Here is a 20,247-nt window from a genome sequence, read left to right as displayed (position 1 = left end):
CCTCTACCATTTCCTACCATGAAAGGTTTTTCAGACTTCCCTCCGAATGGTGTCCTTTATTACTAAGGATTACTTCCATGGTGCGTATGAACCCCCTGCTCCCCTACCATCCACCTTGCATTACCCTGATGAGTTGGAAGCATTGCAGAATCACACAGTGGGGTTTCTACCCAGATGGACAGAACTCTTCAAAGTAGGACACGATTCAAAGGAACATGATTGACTAAGCCAAAGATTTGTTGATTGTACATTTACAATTCCTCCCAGATCCCAAGGAACATTGGTAGGTTAATGGGCTACTGTAAATTGCCCCTGGTGTGTAAGTGAGTGGTAGGATTTGAGGGGAGACAAACTGAATGTGGGAAGAATATTATAGGGAAAATTAGTTGGGCATGGGATTGCTCTGTGAGCCAGCACAGACACAATAGGCCAAATGGCCTCCTTCTAGGTCTAACGGAGAAGGTCTAAATAAGATGCCAACTACCACTATCTGTGGGGCCAGAAATATGGCCACTCACTGACACTGTGTAACTCTGATAAACAGAACATTCAGCATGAATGTTGAAAACTAAAGACCACATGTTATTGTAAAAATATGCTCTGGAGGATGGTATGTTCATTATTACATGGCTGTATTGATCCTTGGGACTATTAATGAATAAGCTGGGGAATTTGGGAGCTCAACAACATCCAGTTTTCCAAATCAGACTTATCACCTTGAAGGCTAACTTAACCTGTTTGCATCAAGGATGGCCACCATTGGTCTCTGGAGATCTGTGAGGAGGAAGCAAACTCTCCTCATCAAATCTGAAAACTTGGCATTTTCAATATCTGTTGGAGAAACATGGAGGTCCCAAACTGTTTCCAATCTCTTGCAGTGACAGGGATGGCCACCAGAGGGTATCTTGAGCTCAATTACCAAAAGACCTCTGTCCAAGGTGCTAAAATTTGAGCCTTTTACGGAGTTTTCTTGGGATTCTTCACGTCACAACCTTTCTGGATTAAATGCTTAACTGAGGAGGGGAAAATCATCCAGAATTGAACCCCCCCATACTCCCCACAGGAAATGGGTGTGTGGATGCTGGTGAGGCATTACTGGTGCGGGCTAAAATTATCCTTAATCCACTGTGATAGACAAGCTTCCAATGTTCACAACTGTCCTCATCTAACTATCATACATCCCTTATTTGACTCCATGCTCCACCTTCCTCTCCCATCAGATTCCATCCTCTGCAGCCCTTTGTCACCTCCACTTATCACCTCCCAGCTTCCATCGTTATTCCCACTCTCCCCTCCTCCATCTGCCTATCAGCCCTCCTCACCTGGATCCACCTATCACCTGCCAGCTCTTGCTCCACCCCTTCTCCTCACCTTTCTTCTTTCAGTCCAGATGAAGGGTTTTAACCCAGAATGACAACTGTCCATTTCCCTCTACAGATGCTGCCTGACCCACTGAGTTCCTCCAGCAGTTTGATCTTTGGTTCATATTGAGATACCTTCATTGTAAGAGGGCTAATGAGATGTGAACCACAAACAATGCCAGAGTTATGTAGAATTAAGTAAAAAGCAAATGGTGGATTATAAAATATAAAATTAGCTAAAACCAAACTACATTAGAACTGCATACACTGCACAAAGAAGAAGACTCATTTGAACATTCTAATAAATTTGACTAAGGTGTGTCAGTGATGGGAGAATCAGTGGGAAGTCAATGGGGATGTGAGAGAGAACAGGTTACATGGGAATAAGTAGGGGAATGAGGTTGATGGGATTGATCTGAGAGCTGGCATCGGCTTGATGGGCTGAATGGCTTCCTTCTATGTCATGAAGAAATATGTAATATGTCATACTGGTAGTAGAAATATCTTCCATTTGTGACAGCAGAACAGCCGGCATCTGATCTGCTGTGACTGGCATTAATAAAACAGATTTAGTTGAGATGTTGCCCTCTTATTTGCTCTTTGCTGCCCATCTGTGGAATAGCTTACAGGTTGTCTCAAGTCCAGGAGCTGTGATGGCGGTAGGGGCAGCTGAGACAGAGTGAGATCGCTCCTGGCCCGTCTCTTGCAGGCAGACCAATCTAAGTGGATCCAACTCAAGGACTAATGGAGAGTGAGTGTCCAGGGAAGGTTCTGCAGCTTGCCAGCTACATGTGAACTCCCAGCTTCTGCCCCCGTGAAGAAGCCGGGCGATCACTGAGAACTTGAGCATTCCTAAAATAGTTTTAACACCTTGAAGTGCAATGTCTAAATTGTGCTTTTTAGACAAAACTCATTTGCATATAGAAAGATTTCTTGCTCCCTTTTCAATTCCTGATTGGTTGATGTTCTCTTTCTCTCCACTATAAATTCCACCTCTTTGGTTGCATCATTTGTGTCACAAGAGTGGAGATGGTTAACCCTTTCCTGATTGTTAGCATTGGCAGGAAGCACACAAAAGCAGGTCCCCTCCTTCCCTCTCTGTTTTCCCAGGTCGAGTTCACCATGCAGTCTACTTCAGAGGATCATAGAATCATAGCACCAGACAGCACAGAAACAGGCCCTTCGGCCCGACTTGTCCACGCCAGCCAAGATGTCTTTCTGAGTTAGTCCCATTTACCTGCATTTGGCCCTTATCCCTCTAAACCTTTCCTATCCTTGTACCTGTCCTGAATGTTGTTATTGTACCTGCCTCAACTACTTCCCCTGGCAACTCGTTCCATACCCTCTGTGTGAAGTTGCCCTTCAGGTCCCTTTTAGATCTTTCCCCTCTCACCTTAAACCTATGCCCTCTAGTTTTTGATTCCCATTCCTGTTCTGGATCCTCACTAACGTAATGCATCAATATCCTATTACCCTCGGCCGCACTTATGAAATCTTTCAATAGCATAAATTAATTATAAGCACATTCAGGCAAACTCAGTCTGCAGGTTTTCATCTTTCATTTACTTTGCCCTCGCCTGGCCAAAAGTTGAACTTTGATGTTGTGTCCTGCTAGCATTTAGCGGCTCTGTTCAGAAATATTGGTTCTTCTTGTTCCTCTGGAACTTGCCTATTGATTGAACAATTTTCCTTATAAATTCCATATATAATCATGATAAAGAAGTCAAGGCTCCAGTTAGGCTGACTGTTGCATATCTGATAATGAGTATGTTGATTTAAATGGGTCTCTGCTGTGCCTATGTAAAAGCCACTTACATCTACATTTGACAACATCCAAAGAGTAGCCTGTGGTGGAATGAACCAGTACCACTAAGTAATGCATGGATTTGAGTTCATGCCATGTTTATTTGAACAAAGAATGAGGGGAGTAGGGAGGAACAGCCAGAGAATGCTCTGCAGTCAGTCCCAGGGATCACCCAGACTCACTGAGTCTGTGCATTGTATGTTGTGGCACAGAGAGGTCCCGGCAATGCAGCCCCAGGGGTTGTATCTGGATGTGATGGTGGCTGTTGTTGAAATTCTACACCAAAGTTCACATTAGAAAAGCAGAGTCCAATGACAGACGGTGGGGTGGATGCAATCTGTTGGTGTGAGCAGTTTCATGAGACAAGGCAAGGGAGGGAGAAACTTGGGGTGGAGGGTTGAGGTAGGCGTTGTTCCTGGGGCCATTGTCCCCACTGTCAGCTCCAGCACAGTTATTGGCACCAGCATCTACATCAGTGGATTGTAATCCCGGAGCAACTCACAAAGCACTGGAGGAACTCAGCAGGTCAGGCAGCATCTATGAAGGGAAATGGACAGTCGATTTGTGTGTTGTTCCAGATTCCAGCGTCTGCGGTCTCCTGTCTCCAGATTGTAATTCAGAGTCACACAAGCGCAGGAAAAACTGACCATTCAGGAATCCCGATGACTCAGCATCTGGATCAGCAGGTAACCTTTCCAACGCTTCCCCCAAACTCCCGTACTCCCCTGAGACTCACTGGGTCCTTGATTCCTGTACTGGGACTCACTGGGTCCGCGGTTCCTGTGCTGTGACTCACTGGGTCCGCGGTTCCTGTGCTGGGACTCACTGGGTCCGCGGTTCCTGTGCTGGGACTCACTGGGTCCGCGGTTCCTGTGCTGGGACTCACTGGGTCCGCGGTTCCTGTGCTGGGACTCACTGGGTCCGTGGTTCCTGTGCTCCCCCGAGACGTCACTGAAGAATTTATTATAATACTGTGTAACATCTTTAAAAAATAATTAAAGTTGTGTTGGGGAATTAATATGTATAAAATTTAATGGTCTGGAAAATCAGCCAGTCTGTCAGCACCAAAGTCCCGAGAGTGCTGGATTATTGGAGTTTTACCGTATTTCGACCAGTACTATTCCAGTGTAGTGCTGAGGGAGTGCTGCAGTGTCAGTATTACCACTTTTCAGGTGAGCTGTTAAACCAAAGCCCCACCTGCTCTCTCAGGTGGAACTATATTGGTAAAGGTGTACATTTTAACTGCGACAGCAGAGAGATGTCCTCTCTTTTTCTTCAAAATAATTCCAGAAGGGAGAGGAGACGTTTCTCCCAAGACACAACACTCTGGAAGAACTGCACTGGAGTGTTTGTGAACTTGCAGCCCCTGACACAGAGGTGAGGCTCCCACCCATGAATAGAAGGCCAGCATTCCATTATTCATAGATGACCACAGGCATGAAGCCATTGCACTCAAGGATTATTGTAGCATATTAAAATATCTTGAAGTATTAATGGCAAATTAGAAAACCCCAAATTATATATTATATATTACATCAGCAAGGATTAGCTGATAAGAAGCACAGATTTTAAAACTTTGAGTCTGGAATCAGCAAAGATCAGCCGGAGGCCAATTGCTTCGTCCTTGGGGGGTGGTGGTGGGGTGTGTGCATCACCAGCCGGGACCAGCAATTATTGCCCATCATTAATTGGGCTTCAGAAGGTGGAGTTGAGACACTTTATTGAACCACTGTGGTCTTTCTGGTGAAGGCGCTCCCACTGGCCAATCGGGGAAGGAGCTCCAGGGTTTAGCAGCAGTGATGATGAAAGAATGGTGAGATATTCCCCTTGCTGGTTCACTCCTCCATCTCCCTCAGCATTCCCCATCTTATGGCGCACTCCCATGCAACCACTCTCCGTCCTCTCACCTCGTCCCTTCCCACCATCCAGGGACCCAAACTTTCCCTCCAGGATTACCAGCGGTCCACTTACATTCATTCCAATCTAGTGTCCTGCTTTCAGAGTGGCCTCCTCCACACTGGAGAAACCAAACGCAGATTGGGTGACCCCTTTGCAGACCAGAGTCTGTAAGGTTGACCCTGAGCTTCTAGTCACCTGTCACTTTAATTCCCTGTCCCACTCCCACTCTGACTCCCTTTCTCTGATCTGCCGCACTGTTCCAACAGAGCCAATGTAAGCTCAAAGAACACCCCCTCATCGTCCATCTAGGCAATGTTACAGCACTCAGAACACTTTCAGATAACCAGCCTTTCCTGTTTGTGTCAGAACTGGTCATCCACCTGGTCTCTCTCCATAGATGCTGACTGATCTGTTGACTATTTCCAGCATTTCTTTTCATGTCAGATTTCGAGCAACTGCAGTGTTTTGCATCTTATAGTTCCAACATGTTTCTTTTCCTCTCTAACATCCCTCATTCGTTTGTTGACGAGACAGCTCTGAAAACATTGGACAATCGTGGTCTCCACAGACGATCCCTTTATTCTCTCCACTTCACTGGCTTTCTCACTTCCTGGTGCTGAGGGTCACCGACCTGAAACGTAAACTGTTTCTTTCGCCACAGACGCTGCCTGACCTGCTGAGTGTTCCCAGCATTTGCTGTTTTAAATTGCAGAAATTCCAGTGTTTGGATTTACAAGTCAGGATGGTACTGAACTTACACGGGAACTCCGGAAAGTGCCTCGCCACGCATTTAGATTATTATTTTTGCAAACTCCTCCAGTTTCCCAATTTGCTCACAAGGAATTTTACTGCAGATATGGGATGTCACTGCAATTGTTCTCATGCACCTGTTCCTTTTTCGCCATCGTGTTTACATAAACTGATTATTGGAAGTAATGCAGTACAAATATGATAGGCTGGGTGACATCAGTAGTTAACGCATCTCCCTCCCTCTCACCCCACGCCACTCTGGAGCCTGTACCGATCTTCCGGTCACGTTGCACCGTGTTTACGGCGGTGGATCAGCTGTGCGGGCGCTCCGTCCTTCACTCCCCAACTTGGGATCGCGCAGTTCGGCCCTCGTCTGTCTGCTGTAGCCCAGCCCGGGCCGGCGAGGCTGGGGTAGGGCGCTGCGCCGTGAACACATTACCGTGTGTCTTTGTTCTGACTGCGAGCCGTCTCTCTCTCTCTCTCACACACACTAGCGGGTGAGTCCGGATCATTGCGAACTCTCCTCAGCACCAACAATTCTCTCTGGTCGCAACTATTAAAATGCGAAGCTCTTGCATTAAATTGCAAGCACCAAATTTGATCTTGCGTTGCAAATGTTTAAGGTTATTGTTAGAAATGCATTTGGGGGCTGGTGTGGGCCGTGCCGGTTTGTTTACATTGGTTCCTTTCTCCTTATCCGGATGGGGAGGGTGAGCGGGGCGTTTTGGGGGTTGGTTATTGCTGCTGCCTCTTGGTGCCTGGCTGGGACTCGACCCGCTCCCTGGCTGGTATCACTGCGCCCACTTCCCCTCCCCTCCCGCGGCCACTGTAACGCACCGACTGCCCCCGGTGTTGTCATCACGGTGCGTGTCCTTGTCCCGGAGATGAAGGTGGATCCAGTTACATCTGGAGAGCATGCATTTGCATAGCGCCTTCCGCGACCTCCCGAATTCCAAGGCGTGTTACAGCCCTATCAAGTGTCAAACTCGGCAGCTAATCTGTGTATAGTATAATCCCACAAATAGCATTATAATATTCTGTATTGTTTCTTGAGTTGATACTGATTGTGGAATGTAGACTAGCTAAACTTGCTCTGGTTATTGGTGAGGAGTATCGAGATCTGTAATGTTTTCAGTGTGTGCAGGGGTTATATGAATTGCATTGTTTTAATGTATTCAGTGGATGGGGAACATAGAACAGTACAGCACAGGAACAGGCCCTTCAGCCCACACTGTCTGCACCGAACACTGTTGAATCAAACTAAATCTCTTCTGCATGCACATGATCCATACCTCTCGATTCCATCCATGTTTGTGTGTCTAACAGCCTCTATCATATGTTTTGACCACTACCCATGGCAGCCTATTCCAGACACCCACCACTCTGTAAATAAAAACTTGCCCTGCACATCTTTAAACTTTTCCCCTCTCACCTCAAATGCATGTCCTCTAGTATTTAACATTTCTATCCTGGGGAGAAAGATTCTGACTGTCTACCCTATCTATGCCTCTCATAATTTTATAAACTTCTATCAGGTCTCCCCTCAGCCTCTGCTGCTTCAGAGAAAACAACCCAAGTTTGCCCAACCTCTCCTTGTAGCTCATACCCTCTAATCCAGGCAGCATCCTGGTAAACCTCCTCTGCACCCTTTCCAAAGCCTCCACATCCTTCCTATAATGGGGTGACCATGTGGCCAGACCTATTGTCCATTCGTGATTGCCCCAGAACTGATTTGGTAGATCTGGCATCACGTCCAGGTCAGACTGAGTGAGGACAATAGTTTTATTTCCCTGGAGGACGTTAGTGAACCAGATGTGCTTTTCCAACAATCATAGTTACCATTTAATGGTCGGGTCACCCAGTTGCTATGTTGGTTACATTGTGTGTGTTTAAAGCCATCTTTTCCTCCTATGGATAATGAGGGGTGATCTTATTGAAACATTTAAGACCCTGAGGGGGCACAACAGGGTAGGTGTCAAGATGTAGATGATTCTTTTAGTGGAAGAATCTCAAATGAGATGTTGTTTCAAGATTAAAGGGAGGTCATTTAAAACTGAGGTTTATAGGAACTTCTCGCAGAGGGCGGTGAATCTCTGGAATTCTGTACCCCAGAGGGTTCTGGAGGTGAGATCATTGGGAGGACTTAAAGGGAAAGTAGGTGATTTTTTTCAAAATGAGGGACATTTGAACTGGCCCAGAAGAGGAGATGAGCTTGGGGCAGATCAGCCATGATCAGATTAACTGATGGGGCAGGTTTGAGGGCCCAAGTGGCCTCCTCCTGCTCCTACTTTAGAATTGAGCTGAGGAGGAGTTTCTTTAGCCAGAGGATGGTGAACCTGTGGAATTCATTGCCGTGGAGGCCAAGTCATTGGGCAAATTTAAGGCAAAGATTGATAGGTTCTTGATTGTAAGGGGGTAAAGGGTTATGGGGAGAAGGCAGGAGAATGGGGTTAAAAAAAAATCATCCATGATTGAATGGCGGAGCAGACTCGATGGGCTAAATGGCCTAATTCTGCTCTTGTATCTTATGGTCTTATTTTCTTATGTAGTTGTTATAACAGAGGAGGACATAAGCATGATAAAAATTAGATAAATTGATTGATGGAAAAAACAGATTTAAGGATTTTTGAATATAAAATGGGGTGCTGTGTTGGAGGACAACAGTGGGGAAATATTTAAAATGGTGCTTAAAAGAACACACGAAAAATCTGTCCTACTAAAAGGAAAGAAGTAGTGAAGCACTCGTGTGACTCCAAGGGTGAATAAGGACATAAGGGAACAACAGAGGGCAAGAAAGGAGGCATAGATTAAATACGAAGCTGCAGAGGACCTGTTATAAGAGGTAAACTTCTCTTCAAATCCCTTCACTTTTTTAAAAAAAAGGCAGAGAAAATAAATTTATCAACGAGCTTAAAACAAAATATCAAAATGTTCCAGAGACTCCTCAATGAAATGAAGGTTGTGATGTGGACAAGGCTGGGAATGAACAGACAGGTAACCACAGGGAGATGGGAGGAATATTTAATCACTTTTGCTTCGGTGTTTACCAGGGAGATAGACCAGGTGTGGGTAAGGCATTGGGTGAAGAGTTGAGTGATGAGATAAGTGAATTTAAAATAGGTAGAAGAAATGTATTAAGTAAACTAATCAAACTCTGATTGTAAAATCAGTAGCCTGGATAGATTGCAACTTTTGCATTTTAAGAGAAAGAGGAGCTTTAGGGCACATATTTAATAAACTGTGATGTCTGAAACCTGGTGGACAGCTAACAAAATGTGTATGTTTAGGAAGGGGATGGGGGGAGGTGGTATCTCTGTCCTGGGAATTGTAGTCCAAGTAACTTAATATAAGTGATGGGAAAAATAATCCCTGCTAAATGGAGAACGTTTAGAAATGAAGATATAATAATGAATATTCAGCATACATTTCTAAAGGGAAAGCCTTGCTTCGCCAATCTTATTGAATTTTTTTGAAGCTGTGACAACAAGAAACTGTGACAATGCTGGTGCTGTAACTTACCTAGATTTTTAAAAGGATTTTGATAAAGTTTCCTCTAACTGAATAAGGTCAGAGAATGCAGAGTGAAGGGACAGGTTGCTGGCTTCAAGCTGGAAAGGAGTGTTGGTTTATTATTGTCACTTGTACTGAGGTACTGTGGAAAAACTTGTCTTGCATACCGTTCGTACAGATCAATTCATTACACAGTGCATTGAGGTAGTACAGGGTAAAAACAATAACAGAATACAGAGTAAAGTGTCACAGCTACAGGGAAGTGCATTTCAGGTAGACAATAAGATGCAAGGTCATAACAAGGTAGACTGAGGTCAAGAGTCCATCTCATCGTACAAGGTCGTTGCCGTTCAATAGTCTTATCACAAGTAGGAGTGAAAACCAGCTGTTCACAGTGAAAGAAGGTGGGTAGTGGGGTTCTACAAGGATGTCTTGGGACTCTGCTACAATAGTGATTTAGGCTGTGGCATCAAAAAACCTGAGTTCTAAAATCTGAGGATGATGCCATATCAGGAGGAGAGAGTTAACACTGGGGAACACTGCAGTAGTTACCGGAGGAGATTAATGAACAATGAATCATTGGCAAGTGAAGTTCAGCTGAAATCAACGGGAGATAATACTGTCTGAAGGTGGAAGATGCCAGTCTGGGCCTAGTAAAGAAATAAGGGGACCTTGGAGTACAAGTACACCGGTCATTAAGAGCTGTGCCATGGATTAGCAAGGCCTTGAGGATAGAATTGTGAAAGTAGGGAGGTTATGTTCATGAATGGGGAAGGTGATGAGGAAGGTGAGATGGAGGGGGTTCGAAGAAGCGGGGGAAACGGTTAAGGGAAGGGGGATGGGAGGTAAGGGTTGGGCTGAAGGAGGGAGAGGATCAGTGTGGATGGGAGAGGGGCTGAGGAAAAGGTGTGGGTAATTTTGTATGAATGTGCCTGCACATGTGTGCAGCAATGCCTGATCTCCAGTCTAAACAAGAATGGAATCAGGTCATCCTCGATGTCAAGGGATTGCCTAAGGAGAAGGTCAGACTGGTGCAGCGTATAGTTCTGCTCCTCGCATTATTAAAGAGAGGTAGAGGCACTGGAGAGGGCACAGCGAAGATTGCCAAGGATGATCCCAGAAATGTGTGGGTAATACTTATTGTGAAAAGACAAACAGATCACCTCTGTTCCCTTGAGGGGAAGAAAAAGGAATGAGAGGTGATCTAATCAAGATTTCTAAAATGATTTAAGATTTTGATTGAGTGAATGTCCCCAGTTAAGCAGGAGAGCATAACCATAGGTCATCTGTATAAAGAAATGCAATCGGGAATTCAGAAGAAATCTCTTTACCTAAAGAGCAGCAACAATATGGAACTCATCCCACGGACTGGTGGAAACAAACATTTAAGGGAGGCTGGATAAGCAAAGGAGGGACAATGGGATACTAAAACACTTAAATGAGGGGAGGAGTGGAACATAAACACATGCATGGACTGACCAGTGGTTTTTCTCGGTGTTGTATATCCTACAACACAATAACTGCTGCAGCAAGACAACAAATTTCATGTGATATAAGTCAGTGATAATAAACCTGATTCTGATCCTGTGTAATGCTGGGTACAGAGTGGTCCAAAATATTAGAAAGTTGTGCATGGTTCCATTGTGCAGAATAGCTAACAGCCCGGCCCTACTGTAGATCACAGACTCTAATTAGAAAAGTTCTAACCACATTTATAACACTCTGGCAGGGATTTGGTGGAGGGGAGTTCCTTCGGATGTGGTGTGGGACTTGGGTGGGGATGTAAACAGGCAGAATTATTTCTGCAGACCACCTGTGAGCCTTGCCTGATGAGGGATGCAGAATCTCGGGGCAGCATTGACAGGAGACGGATGTAATAATTTTATGTCCTGCCCATTTTCACTCCCACTCTCAACGCTGCTGAAATTGATCCCCAGGGTGATCCAATTTTGGGTGTCAGTTTCGAAGACTTTGAAGTGGTTCCTTGTGGTCAAGTGTGACATTTTGAATTGTAGGGGCCCGGCTTAACGTTCAGACTTTGCTACGGATGTTTAAGGACTCCACGGGTGCCGGTATTCCTGTGCTTTGATCACTACCTGTGGGCTCTTTGCTCCCTCAGGCGACAACCACAAAATAAAGAATGGAGGGTCTAAAGTAATGGAAGGGGCTGGGATGATGTTAAGGGAACAAAGTTTATACATCAAGTCTTCTACAGTATATCTCCTGCAGTCATAGAGTTATACAGCACAGAAACAGGCCCTTAGGCCCACCACATCCATGCTGACCATTTTGCCCATCTACACTAATTCCATTTGCTGGTGCTAGTTCTATATCTTCTATGCCTTGCCCATTTAAGTGCCTTTCTAAATACCTGTTAAACTGATTGTATCTGATCCTGCACCTCCTCTGGCAGCGAGTTCCAGGTATTAAACACTCTGTGTGCAAAAGAAAAGTTTTCTGTCAGATCCCCTTTGAAGCTCCTTCCTGTCTCCTTTAAACCTATGCCCTCTTGGTTTTCCCTATCATGGGAAAAAGTTTCTATCTCCCCCTCTCTATGCCTCGGATAATTTTATATACCTCTCGGGTCACTCCTCAGCCTCCTTTCCTTGAGGGAAAACGAGCCCAGCCTGTCCAATCTCTCCCCATTGACTAAAGTCTTCCAATCCAGGCAACATCCTCTGCGCACTCTCCTGCTCAGTCGCATCCTTCCTGTAGTGTGGTGATTGTCAGATTGACCTTAAATCTCAGACTAGGTGACATATATACCGAATCGACCCAGTGCAGAGAGCAAATGTCGGTCAAAGTCAAGTTATTTGAAAAGAGGAGGCACAAAGGAGGTAGGAAAGCAGAGGGAGGAAGGTGTGGGTGATGGACAGGTTGTGAGGGTGGGGTGGGAACAACACCTCGTCTTCAATCTTGGTGGCCTCCAACCTGAAGGCATCAACATCGATTTCTCTAATGTCCGGTAACCACTTCCCTCTGTTTTTCACCCCCCCCCCCCACCCCCATTATTTTCCCTTATCCCTCTGGCCCCTTCACCCCTTCTCTTTTCCCTCCCCCACCTCACAACCTGCCCATCACCTCACCCACACCTTTCTCCTTCTGGTTCCCCACCTCCTTCCCTTCATTCCATGGTCCGCTGTCCTCTCCTGTCAGATTCCTTCTTCAGCCCTTTGCCTCTTCCTCCTATCACCTCCCAGCTTCTCGCATCATTCCCACTCCCCCGCCCCCCACCTACCTTCCCCCTCTCACCTGGATTCACCTATAACCCGGCAGCTCATGCTCCTCCCCCTTCTCCCCCCCCCCCCCACCCTTTTATTCTGGTTTGTGCCCTCTTTCTTTCTAATCCTGATGAAGGGTCTCAGCCCGAAAGGTCGACTGTTCATTTCCCTCCATGGATGCTGCCTGACCTGCTGAGTTCCTCCAGCACTTTTTTGTGCTATTTGAAAAGAGGAAGTAGGTCTACCCATGGGATCTACTTCAATTTATAGTTCGACTATTAATGTGTCCAGTGACAAAGGACAATGATGTGTCTGACCAAAGGCATCTACTGCTTCAACCAGTGAGGAGGGATGGAGGTATAGTTCAGGAAAATGGGCAACAGGGGGGTGAAAAAGGGGAAGAAATTTGCCACTGAATGTATGAGTGATAAAGGTCTATCGGAAGTGGTTGGAATGTTGCCACACGTCGACAGAATGCTCCAGTGGGAAGGAACTGAGAAACATCTTATTGGTTTAGGGGGCACTTGGTAATGATGCACCTCAGGGAAGTCCTTGTTAATGAATGTTGGGCCACAGTATGAAACACAGCAGGCACGGACTCGCCACACTCGCCCAGTGCATTGGATTTTGCAGGTATTGCACAGATATTTTAGGTCTGGAAAGACCTTGGAGTTTAGAGGCTTAACAATAAATGGTGAGGACAGGGAAACTTGGCTTGTATTCTCTTGAGCACAGGAGATCAAGGAGTGATGTACTGAGGTGTCTGATGTGTTTAAGTGGATTTAAGAGAATGGAATCAATGACTTCCAATGCAGGTTCTAAAAGCAAGGAACCCCAATCTTCTAATCAGAGCATGATCACTGAGGAAGTGTCTTGAACAAGGCAGAAACCTGAGATTGATCGTGATTTCTGGAACAATTGGATCTTTGAAATCTGTGGGATCAATGGATTTTTGGAAAGATCCTTGAGGGATTTGGGTCCAGGTTAGTATATGGAGTTAAGAATCAAATTAGCCAAGATGTAGCTGAAGGTTTGGGGGTGGTGGAGGGGATTGAACAGGCACTTTATCCTGTACCTGTATTTGTGCATGGCAAAAGGAAGACGTGTCAGGGCTTCTAAACTCCAACTAAGTGACTGAAGATAGAATTCTTCACTGGAGAGGAGATAGAGTAGCCATTAGCAGTCTGTTGCTCTACCCAGCACAGCCAGCAGTGGACCTGCTAGAGTTCACTAGGCTGCATTTAGGAGGTGACATAACGTGAATTTAAAAAAGTACTGCAGGTTCTGGGAATCTGAAATTAAAAAGAGTGCTGAAAAATACTCAGTAGGTCAGGCAGCATCTGTGGAGAGAGAAACAAAAGTTAATGTTTCATGTTAGAAATCCAACATTTTTTAAGTTGCAGAGAAGAAGAAGCAGTGGAGAGAACAAAGGGAATGTCTATGATAGGATGGAAACTGAATGATACGGTGGTGTTGGTGTTGGATGAGAGAGGGTGATGAAGGGTTGCTAGTCCCAGCTGGAGGAGATGTAAATAAAAAGAGATGAGCGAGGTCAAAGAGGAAAAGAATCCCTTTAAGATATGTGAAAGGCAAAGACCCAAAGACACTGACTGCATTTATTCTAGAAAGAGCAGGCAGCACTGGGGAGGTGTAAAGGGAAAACATGATTCACTGTGAATCAAATTAAATCTTTGAGCTTTTGTTCATCTTAAAAAGCAAGGTAGATTGAAGGTTAGACTGTTAAGTTGAGATGGGCAGACAGAACTCAAATGAGGAAACCCCAATGGTGAAAACTAATCCTTGTTTTTAAAGTAATCTGAATTATAAAATTTATTTTTTTAGTATTTATCATTAAAATTAAGGATAATTCTGACTGACACTTAGATGTTAGTGTTGTTGGATGTTCCTCACTAATATATCAACATCTTTAAGTGTTGTATGATATTTATCTGATGGTAATCTACTTAAAAACCAAAGCCATTTCCTTTTGCTCAAAGGCTTCACTAAGACCCTATCCAAATGCTTCTTAAACTTTACTATTGTACCTGCTTCCACCACTTGCCTGGCAGCACATTCCAGGCACCCGCCATTCTCTGTATATAAAAAAAACAAAAAAACTTGCCTCGTAAATCTGCTTTAAACTTTCCCTCTCTCACCTTAAACCTATGCCCTCTGGTATTTGACATTTGCACCCAGAGGGAAAAAGACTCTGTCTATCCATCAATGCCTCTCCTCATTTTGTCAACACCCATCGGGTCTCCCGTCCACCTCCTTCATCAGTTCCATTCCCCTCACCAAGTTTTCTTCCTCCGCCCTTCTGCTGTAAGTTATTGTGGCTCAGTAGTCCCACAGTCCATCTCCATCATTTGTGGTCCTGTCCTTGTCCAGCGTTCATGCATCCATAAGGACACAACAAGTGTAAGCAGAAGTAGACCATTCAGCCCCTCATGCCTGGTCCATCATTCGTTGAGACCATGGCTGATCTTTCACTTCAGCTCCACTTTCCTGCACTATCCCCGTATTTCTTGGTTCCTTTACTATCTCCAGACTTACTGCTCATATAGATGGGATGGAAGGAAGTCCAGCTGACATTCCCTCCCTAGCACAAGGGTGTTGAGGCTGCCTGAAAAAGACCAACCAGTTATGGAGATACAGACCCTCCCCAGGTTACGATTTACTGATGTTCATATGTTGATTTTGTCCATAATTCAAAGTACACAAATTGGTATTGGTTTATTATTGTCACTTCCCCGGCCTTTCACTACAGTGAAAAACTTGTCTTGCATACTGATTGTACAGGTCAATTCATTACACAGTGCAGTTACATTGAGTTAGTACAGAGTGCATTGAGGTAGTACAGGTAAAAATAATAACAGTACAGAGTAAAGTGTCACAGCTACAGAGGAAGTGCATTGCAGGTAGGCAATAAGGTGCAAGGTCACAATAAGGTAGATTGTGAGGTCAGAGTCCATCTCATCATATAAAGGAACCGTGCAATAGTCTTATCACAGTGGGGTAGAAACTGTCCTTGAGCCTGGTGGTACGTGCCCTCAGGCTCCTGTATCTTCCACCTGATGGGAGAGAAGAGAGAATGACCCAGGTGGGTGGGGTCTTTGATTATGCTGGCTGCTTTGCCAAGACAGCGAGAGGTATAGACAGTCCATGGAGGGGAGGCTGGTTTCCATGACTGGTCACCACATCTCTACAGTATTGTAATGACTGCAATCAAAGTACATAAGACTGATAGTAAAGAAAGTTCTAAAAGCAGAGAGAGAGAGATTAAGGGGGCAAACTAGTTCTGCCATTCATAAGAATGAACATGTCCACGTACATCAGTGTTTTGAATTTAATAATATGGGAGCTTGTTTATAGGTAGCAGTGTCCATAAGTCAGGCATTTATAACCCAGGGATGGCCCACACTGTGGAATGAAGGTGTCCTTGTAGCTTGGATACCTATGAAAGAAATGAGCCATATGGCAATGAAGCAGGCCCTTCAGCCCACTGAGACTGCACTAACCATCAAGTATCTATTAATTCTATTATTCTCTCATTCCCACCAACTACCCCAGATTCTAACACTCACCTATGCACTGGGGCAATTTGCAGTAGCCAATTAACCTACCAACCTGTATGTCTTTACGATGTTGGAGCACTTGGAGGAAACCCACGTGGTCACAAGAAGAACATGGAAACTCCATACAGATGGTACCCAAGGCCAGGATTGAACCTGGGTCTCTGGTGCTATGAAGCAGTCTCACTACCAGCTGCCCCACTGTGCACTGAGGTCTCCTAGGATTTCAGTTCACATGAAATCTGTTCTGCTGGATCCTCTTGCATGTCTCTACCACCCCTGTGCTTCACTCTTCCAGTGCCTATGTGGTGTCTTTCTCATCGTCCTGATGCTGAGTCCAGCAGCAACTCTGCTGCCTCTGTCATAACACATGCTGAAGCACATTCACCCCCTGCTCACTGACAACAACGTCTGGCAATGCTTTCAAATTCTCATCCTCGTTTTCTAATACCCTGTCCTCTTCTGCGTCTGTCTGAGGAGCTTCCTCCTGCCCTACAAGCCTTCAACATCTCAAGAGAGCAGAGATGTTTTTTGACCTCGTCAGCATCCTTGAATTTAACCGTTGCACCTTTGACGTTGAGGTGTCAGTTGACCCATTTCTGGAATTCCCTCTGCTGAAACACTCTGCTCTTTTTCCACCCGCTCCAACTCAGCGATCTGAACATCTCCTCGGGTAGTTCCTTGGGAAAGTTTCTCCTGATGATGGTACACAGCATTGAGGGCATGTTATAAATGATTTTGCATTGTACAGACATTAATGTGGAAAGTATGCTGGAACAAGAAGTAGCATAGTAGTTAAGTAACTGGGCTGGTATGCAGAGAGGTGCCCTATTGATCTGGAGACTGAGTTCAAATCATAGCAGCTGGGGAATTCAGTTCAAGAAATCCGATAACAATAAATCTGGAATAAGAAGCTGATCTTGGTAACGATGACTGTGAAACTGCTAGATTGTTGTTTAAAAACCTATCTGAATCACAAATCTCCTTCAGGGATGGAAGTTTGCCCGGTCTAGTCTATATGTGACTCCATGCCCAATAACATGGATGACCCTTACCTGCCTTTCTAAAATGGCCCAGCAAGCCCTCAGATCAAGGTCTAGGTTGGGATGGGCAATAAATGGGGACGTTGCCAGTGCCACCGACATCCCACAAATGAATAAATTTAAGCAAATTCATTTACACCACTGCTGACCTACCTCAGCACCATTTCCCCTTGGCTCTGCGCCCATCGATACCATCCCCAAAACAGTGGAGCTCTTGGAAGTTCCAGTTGTTGCCGGAACTACAAGCAGTTGCTGTGGGATGGAGATGGGAAGGAGGGTTCTAGATTTCTATTGTGAGGTGGCCTTGGATTGGGGAAGTAACTCGGCACTAGTGGATAAAGATGCGATGGCCTCGGTGACTGCATCGATAACTTGGATCCTGAGGGCTTTTTGAACTTGGATGTCACTAGGAAGTAACTAATCAGCATTAACACCAGCCTCCGTGGCCAGTAAAGTAGATGCTCGGGAGAACTAGGATGATGCTGTCATAATATGGATCAGAAGAAAGCAGATAGGGTGGAGCTAACAGTATTGGGTTTCCTTTTGATTTGAACAGTTCTTGTCACCGTCATCTTTAGGATGTTAAATAGTTGCAGGTCTCTTGGTTAAATTCATTGGTGGCAAATACTGCCCACAGCACAGGTAACAATGGATGTTCCTGTACTTTGGGAGGTAACTTCACAGGGTGACAGTAAAATGAGTGCTGGAACTTTGGGGCCCTATTTTATTAAAATAATTAACTTATTAATGACTTACACTGTAAATCACACATTCATTTCTAATAAAATAAGCAGTGCCATATTTCCTTTGGTCACCTTTTTGCTTGTTTCTGCATCATTTCAGTTTCAGTATTTGCTGTGACTTTTATTCTCTGCAGTTTCATGTGACAAAGGGGAAGCTATTCAAGCCCTCGGCTGTTCCGCCGTTCAATTAACTAATAGCTGATTTCTGCGGAAAATATAGAAGCTAATTATTTCTGACACTTCAGACATGACTTATCTACCTGACACATCTTCCCCTCCCTTCCCTTGCAGCATTCCAAGGGGACCACTCCTTGAGGACACTCTGGATTCCTCTCCCACCTCAAAAAAAAATACCCACTCCATTTCTCACGGCACTTTCCCATATAACCACAGGAGATGCAACATCTACCCAAACACAAATCGGGAGATCGCTTTGTAGAGCACCTCCGTTCAGTCTGCAAAGGTGACCCCCGAGCTTCTAGTGGTCTGTCAGCTTCCCACTCTGACCGCTCTGTCCTTGACCTTTGAAATATTCCATGAAAGCTCAGCATAAGCTCACAAAACAACACCTCACCTTCTGACTTCACACATTACAACATTCTGCACTCGGTAGTCAGTTCAACAGTTTCAGATAATCATTCATTCTGGTCTTGAATCTCTCAATTCCAGTTTTTTTTTGCTCATTGGTATTAGTTTATTATTGTCATTTACAAGTACAGTGAAAAACTTGTCTTGCATACCGATCATACAGGTCAATTCATTACACAGTGCAGTTACATTGAGTTAGTACAGAGCACATTGAGGTAGTACAGGTAAAAACAATAACAGTACAGAGCAAAGTGTCACAGCTACAGAGAAAGTGCAGTGCAATAAGGTGCAAGGTCACAACAAGGTAGATCATGAGGTCAGAGTCCATCTCATCGTATGAGGGAACCGTTCAATAGTCTTATCACGGTGGAATAATTTCTGATTTTATTCATCTCCCCCTATTTGCATCTCCCCTAGAAACACCTTTCATTGTCCCCCTGCCCTTATCACACTCTCTCAACAGGCACTGCCACCACTTGTCACAGAGTCATATAGTTATACAGCATGGAAACAGTCGCCACTTCCATCATACACCTTCTCTCCACCCCCCCCCCCCCCCCCCCCACCATCTCTGCCACCTAACCTTGTTTCATTTTCCAACTTTCCCCGGTTCTAATGAAAGGCAGTCAACCTGAAATATTCACTGTTTCTCCCTCTCCGCCAGTCCGCTGAGTGTTTCCAGCGTTTTCCTTTTATAAAATCACGAGGGACATAGATGGGGTGAATGCGCACGGCCCTTTTCCCAGGGAAAGGGAACCAAAAACTAAAGGACATAGATTTAAGGTGAGGGGGGAAAAGGTTTAAAAAGGGACCTGAGGGGCAACTTCTTCATGCAGAGGGTGGTGCGTATATGGAACAAGCTGCCAGAGGAAGTGGTTGAGGCAGATACAGTAACGACATTTAAAAGATGTTTGGATAAGGATATGGCTAGGAAAGGGATGTGGACCAAACGGGCAAATAGGACTAGCCTAGGTGGGCACCTCAGTTGACGTGGACAAGTTGGGCGTAAGGACTAGTTTCCGTGCTGTATCACCCCACGACTCTACTTCAGATGGAGTAGGCGCAGCGCAGCCCCAGTCTGACAGCCTTTGCTGCAGGAAGAATGCTGTGTGGAAGGCTCTAATTGGAACTCGGTGGCTGGGAGTCCCAGGCAGAGCCAGGTGAAGCTTCCAATGCGCAAGAGGACCAGCAGCATCTTAAAGCACTTTGGAGGGAGGTCTTCCTTCCAAACTGTTGTGCGTTTGAGGCGGTTTCTGTTTCGGAACCATGACTTTATTATAAATTAGAGAAATTTACAATGGATGCTATTCATTAAGGTTAATCTAAGCTGCGTACAATAATTTAAGATTTATGTTAGCTGCATACATTGAATGTGGATAGATCCAAAGTTGGCATAGTATGTCCAAGGAAATAAATGTCATCTTCTGACATTTATAGGTAAATTTAAGCTAATACTGCATCACAATTTAAATTTACCTGTATGTATTATATCTTAAATTTACTTGTACATAGTATATTCATGAGAAACAAAGGACTGCAGATGCTGGAATCTAGATGAAAAACACTATGATGCTGGAGGAACTCAGCAGGCCAGGCAGCATCCATGGAGAAAAGCAGGCGGTCAACGTTTCGGGTCAGGACCCTTCTTCAGGACTGAAGATAGGAAAAGGGGAAGCCCAATATATAGGAGGGAAAAGCAGAGCAGTGATAGGTGGACAAAAGAGGGGAGGCGCGGTGGGCACAGGGTGGTGATAGG

At 45.0% G+C, this 20,247-nt stretch overlaps 1 protein-coding gene across 1 annotated transcript in view; it reads left to right on the top strand.

Moving 5' to 3' along the window:
• Positions 1 to 6,071: 6,071 nt before the first annotated feature.
• The window catches only part of LOC127581365 (coiled-coil domain-containing protein 92-like), a 51,066-nt gene continuing 36,890 nt past the window's right edge, over positions 6,072 to 20,247 (top strand). Inside the window, exon 1 of the mRNA XM_052035737.1 lies at positions 6,072 to 6,311. The gene's annotated coding sequence lies outside the window, so the exon portion shown is untranslated. The remainder of the gene's footprint in view (positions 6,312 to 20,247) is intronic.

The sequence above is a fragment of the Pristis pectinata genome, chromosome 21 (assembly GCF_009764475.1).
Source record: "Pristis pectinata isolate sPriPec2 chromosome 21, sPriPec2.1.pri, whole genome shotgun sequence".
Classification (NCBI taxonomy): Eukaryota; Metazoa; Chordata; class Chondrichthyes; order Rhinopristiformes; family Pristidae; genus Pristis; species Pristis pectinata.
Note: the sequence above shows the minus strand (reverse complement) of the source record. Positions and strands in the feature narration are given on the sequence as shown.